Below are 8,209 nucleotides of genomic sequence, written 5' to 3' on the forward strand. Positions count from 1 at the left end.
CGCAGTCTCATAAATACAACACTGATTGACGACACATGTATTAATTTTCTAATAACAAAGTTCTGACATTAATAGTTATTAACTGACTTATCTGTAGCCAATGAAATGCCATGTTTAAAAAAAAAAAAAAAAAAAAAATCAGTGGCCAAATGCCAAAAATTAGAGCCAATCTCACTCAGTCTGCACAAAGCACCATGATGACCCTCCAAAGAGGGCTTTAACAGGCTGATGTTAAAACCATGACGTAATCAAGCCTCTCCGAAACAACTCTTTCATAATAAAACACTGTGAAAAGTATGTCAAAAACCTACAACAACCCAGCTGCAAACTCAACACAGACGCTGCAGCTTATCCCTTGAAACTGCAGATTATGGGCATTTGACATGGGGTGTGCACAGTGCCAATCATTTTCTGGGACTGGACGAAGTCTCTGTACAGGGCCTGCCACTCAGAAACGGCTTTAAAACAAATGTAGATTGTAAGAACGACTTATGTGCCACATCCTCATACTTGTAGGTGCAGTGGAAATCGCTTAAAGTGTTCACCTCTGTCCAGGCCAAATTGATCACTATAAGCAGATGATTATTATGATAAATTTTTTTTTTTTCTTTATTGTTCATGCAGATTACTACCGACTACCGTTTTTATATTTATGACATTAAAATTTTTATATTTATAATATTCATAATGTTTCATTTAAGGATTTAAAGATAAATAACACTGCACTGGGCTCTCTCCTGCTCCAAGCCTAGTCCGAATGGTCAGGGTGAAAGCATTACACTCCACTCACACAACAAACCTGCTGCTGTGAGAGAGGGGAGACAATAGTTACACTGTTTAAATCCCAAAACGCAAGCAGAGCAGATGTCACACATTATTTAAACAGCATCTGTATAGGAATGATTCGGTCCCAAGCTTTTTGATCCATGAGTAGTTTTCACTGTAATTAACAAAATTGTTGATCACTGCATGTGAGTCCATTGAAAACAAAATACACACATTATAGATGAGCACAGCACAGTATTATTCATTCATTATCAGTATTTAATTTGTGTGACTTTCTGTACCTACGTTTTTACAAAGTAAAAACACTGGGTCCACAGTTAAGTTGGCAGCATCTACATCAGCTCCATACATTAAGGTAGAGATGAGTGAGAGGTGGATATCGATTGCAGAGGCACTAGCTACTGTGAGAACACTCCGGCAGCCACTGCTTCTGTGAAAAGAAGAGCAGTGGATCTATGGTGTTAAACCTACTCTATAAATACACACCAGCTACCCAGCAGGCTAGGAACAAACGTCAAGGGACCAGGAGGTTAATCGCAAACCCTATATTTGTATGTGTGAGATGGATATGGTAAGCAAGAGGCAGACAAAGAATGAGGAATGGTGAGGTACACAAATGTATATATTTTTTAAATTTTAAGAACAAATGCAATAAAACTTGTGACAGGAAAGCAGCGAAGCATCATAAAGATGGAGGAAAGTCTGCATTTTCAAATGCAGTCAAATAGCTGACAAATTATGTTCAGATTATTTCTTGCAATATTGCATTAAATAAAGTGGCAGAGGTGAGAAGCAACTCAAGATAGGCTCTCGCAGCAGAACAACACTGGTGATACACTGTCATCCTTAAAGTACACTGTGAGGCAGTTTTTTGTAAATAAAATGGATAACAACAAAGATTATGTTTTCAACTATTATAATATACACAAGTAACATTATGAGCAATCTGCATGAAAATTCCCATAAGAGAAAAACCCAGTTATATAGTAGTCCAATTGTATAGTAAAATGTTGCGTGAGTCATAAATATGGTTTCAGAGGTCTTAAAAGTAACTGCTTTTATTTGTCTCACAGTTGTAATGAGAACAGGAGAAAGTTTACAATGATGTAATGTAGCTTTTATAGTGTTATATCTTCATCCCAGCCTTCAGTCAAGTAGTAGGAAATAAAGTCACTATCTTCCCTAATGTTCCTGAGATGATGTCACAGTGAAGTTGACCTTTGACCGTTTTGATATAAAATTCGTTATCTTATCCTATTAGACATTTGTGTTTAAATTGTGTCATTATTAGCGTATGAACTGAGTTATTGTCAAAAATGTGTTTTGTGAGGTCACAGAGACCTTTGACCTTCAAAATTTAGTCAGTTTATCCTTGATGAACGTTCCCTCAAGGCGTTAATGAGATAGTTCTTTGATGACAATGAGACAGACAGACGGATGGATGGACCCAAAAACATAATACATCCACCCATGACTGTCGCCTCCACAGCGGCATAAAACTGCCAGCACTGTTGTACTGTGTTCAGAGTAACAGATGAGTTTTTGCTGGGAAACATGACAGTCTGTGAGAAAGGAATTGTTTTTAGACATAAAGGCCAGCTTACAGCTGTAAAGTAACTTAGGACAAAAAAACTCTGCAACACCAAGGAAGGGGAAGGGAATCTTGGCACAATAGAGGCTGCTAAAAGTGCATCTGCTCTCTAGGGGCAGAGAGACAGATTCAATATGGAGCAGTATTAGCCTAGATTCCCCCACTAGATGTCGGGGAAAGCATTTATATCTCAGGGGAACTGGAACAGCACTGAGCCACTTATCAAACCCTGGAGTAGGACACTTCCATTGTTAAGAGCAGTCAGATTCAAACTCACAGATTATAGGTCTAGGCATCTTTTGGAAAACTACTAGGAAAGATTTTCACACGTCATACACTGATAGTAAAGTGTGCCCATTTTTTTTCCTTTTGTTTTGGTAAAGATTGCTTTTTAATAGTGTGAAGTGACGTTATCTTTTAGACAATAATAGCCTTCCTTGGGACTGCTTCAGCACAGTCTTTCCACTTTGTACTCCCTAATTTGAATTTTGCAATTTCAGGCAAAAGCTTCAATTATCATTGCTTGTCCGTTCCTTTTGCTCTCTAGTCTCTTCCAAATACCCCTCCTCATCTCTTAGCACTCATTTTAAATTAATTATTATCCCTTGTTTCATCTCTTCTTGTAGCTGCCACTATTGAGGCAACACACAGAGTGTGTGAACAGTGATGGCGTAGAATTTACATGATGACGTGACAATAACATCTCAAAGCATATCCTGTGAACAATTTTTTGTCAGAAAAAACAAACACATTACATCACTTGGGCATACTGGTGCAAAACACTCAGAGTTCAGAGAGTCAGGTTGACCAAATGCATGGATTAAACTAAGCTACAGTGCTAATCATCATTAGCAAAGAACAGTGTACAAAACATTCAGGTAGTGGCCTCTCTCTATTGTTACCCACCACTGATGGTCACTTTGAGCTGACAGTAGAGCTGGACAATATGGCCAAAAATATTCTCACAATGTCAATTACATGAAATTAATATATACATTTAACACAATTAATGAGGCATGCTTGTTAGATCTCAAGGATACACATAATGTTTTATGGTGAGTAAGACTGCATACAAACATTGTTAACAAGAAAATCCACAAGGAACCTTTTTATTTGAATTTCAAGAGGTGTATTCAGTTTAGGACTGAATCCCACACAAATGATAGTTTGTTATGGTTCGAAATAATCATTTGTATTTGAATCAATAATTTGATGCTCTCTGCAACCATCATGGTGTAACATTTGTACTTATTAGGCTCATGTAAGGCTAGACTACATATCAGTAGTGGTGGCACAATGTGTAAAGGTGCCCTTCCACTTTTCCCCTGATTTCTGCATAAAGCTGAGGCAGCAGTGTTTTTGAAGAATGTTTCCATCCTGGGACTTCACACCCCATAGTCAACCACTTTCATTAGCTCTTGAAAGACGGATTTCCCTTTGTTCTAACTGGTATCATGTCTTCGCTATAAAATATGAAATTGCACTCACTGTGTCCCCATTTTTTTTTTTTTTGAGCATATGGGATGATGACTGAACCAGTACGCTTGTTTGTGAGCTTGGGTGCTTATGCTGGAAGTTTAGGAGCACAGACTTTGGCTTTTTGTATAATGGGATGGTGAGATGGTAATGTTACCTTTTCGAATGGTAGAAAATGTTTGTTGCATTTCCAGTCTATGTCAGCACAGGTCTCCTGCATATCTTCCAATGGATATCCCTCTGCTGTCTATCCAGCTTTAAAAGTCTGAACATTTTCCAATATGTTACGTAACCCAATTCCTGTAGCCTAGAGGGGTGATTGTGCTGAAGTTTGACCCAAACACAGAACATCAATACATTTATCGACATTTATCGAAATTACTCATTACTTACCATCGTTATTGTGTTTTTTTTTGGTAAAAATTAATTATCAAGAATGTTTTATCAACCAACCATAGTTGACACCCAGCATGTAATGGTATTTGTTATCATTGTAGTTTGACTGATACCGTGAAAATACCAAACCCTGAATGCCAGCCCTAGTTGTGTGCTTTTTCAAGGGACAAAACAGACCAACTATCAAAACATCTGAACCTCAAGCGTGCATATCACCATCTTCTTCCTTGATTTTACTCTTTGCATAAGGCACTTCCAGGGTGTGGTGTACCCTTCAGGCAATGCATTTCAGCTTCCAGTTTTCTAACCATGCAGTTTAGCTTGTTGCTTTTTAAGAAATGCCTTTTATCTGTAGCACACACACATGCATTTTTGGCATTATACAGCACACTTTACATGAATGACTTTGAAGGTGTGGGGCAATTTGCCGCTGACATAGACACACAATAAAAACAGACAGCTGTTATTCACATTTCTTGTCTCTCTACAATGTCATAGTTTCAAATAAAAGCTAAGTATTTTTGTTTAGTTTTTTCCCTGCATTCTTACAGTGGATAGTAGAGATTTGACTGTAAATGATGGGAGGGAGACGAGGGATGACCTCAGCTACACAGTCAGCATCTTCAACCCTAACTGTACGCCACCAGGACCCCCTTTGGTGGCTTCTTCTGCAGAGTCACATCTACAGTATGTGGTTGGACATGGTAATTTTCTGAGTATTCCTCACAGCACAGCATGGACATTGGGACATCTGTTGCTGCGTCTTCCTGCTAGAGAAAGCAGTGATAAAAAAAAAAAACAAAAAAACACAGCACTAACCACCCACAGAAAGTGACTCAAACAGCTCTTCACATTCTCACCACCCTTTTCTATTTTCTTCATTGACTGCCACTCTCTCCCCATTTGTCATTCATGGCAAGGCAAAGCCAGAGTTCTAGTTGATAGGCTTAAGGACCAACACCATTAAATATCCCCGCCTGATTAGTGCAAGGTGGACTGTCACATGGCATGACCAGACTCATGTGGGTAAATCACCACAGAAAACCTCTCATCATTGGGGGGAGGGGGGAGGGGGGGGGGGGGGCACCTCAGTGGCTCACCTGGTAGAGCACGTACCACATAGGCTCATTCCTAACCGCAGTGGCCATGGGTTCGAATCTGACCCATGGCCCTTTGCTGCATGTCATTCCTGTCTCTTTCACAATAAAGGCACAAATGGATGAAAAAAAGAAAACCTCTCATCATTTTAAAAGGTAAGTTTGAAAAACTCAAATACTGGAGATGTTAATTTGTTAGGTTACAGATGATTAAGACTCCCTTCTGATGAAGAGCATTAGCCAAATACTTGACACAACACAAACTGGATCAAAACCAGTAGCAAATAAGAATAGTGTCTGTTGTTATTGATCTCATGACCTATTTCCAATAGTGACTCGACATTAATGACCGTCAAATGGCTGATATGTTACGATCTCTACTATTGACAGCCCTTACAGTCTGACATTTTGCGGTCATTCAATATCAGATCAATTTTTGTCCAATGCAAGTCTGACAGAAAATCCTAATACTGGATATTAGGATATTTTGTATAACCTAATCTGAAAAATGGAGTCGACTGAAAGTGCAGACAGATTACAGAAAGGCTGAAGCAATAGACCAAATGAAGACTTTGCAGAGCTTTGACAAAAAAAAGAGAAAGTGGGAGAACAAGTGCAATTTCCCAAACATCACCTCACATTTCACTTCTAGCAGTCTGGTAATCATTTCCTCTTGTGCTTAGATTACACTCTCTTGAGATTATTTTTTTCCAGTATTGAGCGACACATTCCAGTAAGCCTTTTAACTATTAACTAAAGTGCACTTCTGTGTTATTCTCATCTCGAGCAAGGCTCAACTCTACATAATACCACACGATTAAAGATGATGAGCTCTTCTATCTTTGTCTGCACTGGGAATAGACAGATGGATGAGGTGAAGTGGCACTGTAAAATCTCCACATTAGACATTATCTCATCAAGATCAAATATCACAACTTTAGCCCAACCCATACTCGATTTTTGAGGCTACCTCCAATATCAGTATTTGAGTTTGTTTTTTTTAATTTGATAATAATATAAATCAATCTATAAATCATAAACATACATTTTTGATAAAGATCCTTTAAATAAGCCTTTGTTAAAAGTTGTGACTCAGGTATGGGCTGATCAGGATATTTTGCAGCTGAAAAATAAACTTTTACATTCCTATGAATTTTTCTTTTACAATCTCTCACAAAAACCTCAACATTACCTACTGCCCTAAATGTTAATTGAGTGAGGTCTCTGCAGAGAAGCCTGTTGACAGTCATAATGCTAGTGCTAGTAGTGAACACATGACAAAGGTTACAGCTTTTGCAGGTCAAACCCGCAACACTAGAGTTGAAGCATGCTGAAGATGTCTTGGCCTGCACTGCATAATATTTGACATTTAAATGTCTACCAGCCTCACCACTCTCCTTTAAATCATCTACAATTCCACACTGCATTGTGTCTTAACGTTACATTCTGCACGTAACACGTCGTGCACCGCATGATATAACGACCATGAACTGAGTATTATGATTCCTTTGAGTAATGGAGGTTGTTTTGTAGCACCATTAATAGCAATGGTTATTCCTCTGATTACTGCTCTGCCACACGTTATTAACGTTATCTATTTTTGATTGGTCCAATTTGCCAATTCACTTTGAAGCAGGTGATAGCAGGAAGGCAAACCAAATAAACGTGAGCGAATCAAAGAGATATCCTTGTCCTTGCTTGTCACAGCCACCCCAGACATCGGCTAGGTTCATGGTTGCCATGCAAACAAGTGACAGCCAAGCTGCAGCCGCATGGGGCACGGTGTGCTCCGCTAACGTGTCGATGAGGGTTTACTTTATGTGGCTAGCTAGTAACGTTAGCCACTACCCAGCCAGACTGCAAACCAAACAGACACAGATAACGTTACTATCTCCACTGGCCAAATTCCTACGAACATTGCGTCGTTAAGATGACACAAAACTACCGTCTGGATCCTGTGTAAAAAAGAAAAATTACGTCCTGCTGTTTCTGTCAGTCAGTGCTATCTGAGCACCGCTAGTTAGCGTAAGTTAGCACATAAAACATACGTTAGTTGGAGAAATACAAGTAACGTTCGCTGAAAATAGCAAGTTATCTTTCTCGCCGTGTTGGCGTGGTATAGTAAGACAGCAGTTAAGTGAAAACTCACTCTGTGTCGACCAGGGCAGTGCTCATACAGTTGTTTCCGAGCTTCCTTCCCAGTCCAGCGTCATAGCACGGGGGCTGTGGGGAGCAGCAGGCGGGTTGTGGCGGATGGTCGCAGTCGGCTGGGGTAGAAGTTGCTCCGTTTCAACATGGAGAGCGTGGAGCGGACTGGATCCTCCCGCTGCTGCTGCGGTGGGCTCATCGGGCTGCTGCCTGCCGCACCGGGAGCTCTGGCGACACCTGTGGCCGCAGCAGCGCACAACATCTTCTGCATGGCGTAACACTGTACAGCAGATACCAACCATGGAGATCAGGTAGCTATGACCTACAGGAGCAAAAATTGTGTTTGTCAGGATAATCATACAAAATTTTAACCCTCACATTGTATGCCACAGCGCTACATTTACTATAAACGCCCTTCTCTTAATTATCTTAAAAGTAGGACTACACAACGTGAAAATACTCCATTACAAGTTAAAGTCATACATTATTCATTTTTTTTATTAAGGTATTATCAGCAAAATGGTAAATAGACAAAGTATCAAAAAGTAGACTAAAAAGTACTCATTGGGCAGCTCAATGGCTCTTGTCATTATTATATACCATTTTATTGGATTATTATTACTCATGCATTAACAAATATTTATTGCTGTAGCTGATTGAGTTGAATGTGTTTTATATACTTTTTACCACTTCTATTTCATTGTTTGGGTTCTAC

The 8,209-nt window shown here is 39.4% G+C and overlaps 1 protein-coding gene across 4 annotated transcripts in view; it reads right to left on the minus strand.

Moving 5' to 3' along the window:
- osbpl5 (oxysterol binding protein-like 5) overlaps positions 1 to 7,733 on the minus strand; it is a 44,229-nt gene extending 36,496 nt beyond the window's left edge. For 2 of the 4 annotated variants that reach the window (XM_056388361.1, XM_056388356.1), the window contains exon 1: positions 7,496 to 7,732. The gene's annotated coding sequence lies outside the window, so the exon portion shown is untranslated. Of the gene's footprint in view, positions 1 to 7,495 lie in introns of all 4 variants that reach the window. The other 2 variants (XM_056388358.1, XM_056388359.1) reach the window with 2 other exon arrangements.
- Positions 7,734 to 8,209: the final 476 nt, after the last annotated feature.

Source organism: Seriola aureovittata, chromosome 10 (assembly GCF_021018895.1).
Source record: "Seriola aureovittata isolate HTS-2021-v1 ecotype China chromosome 10, ASM2101889v1, whole genome shotgun sequence".
Classification (NCBI taxonomy): Eukaryota; Metazoa; Chordata; class Actinopteri; order Carangiformes; family Carangidae; genus Seriola; species Seriola aureovittata.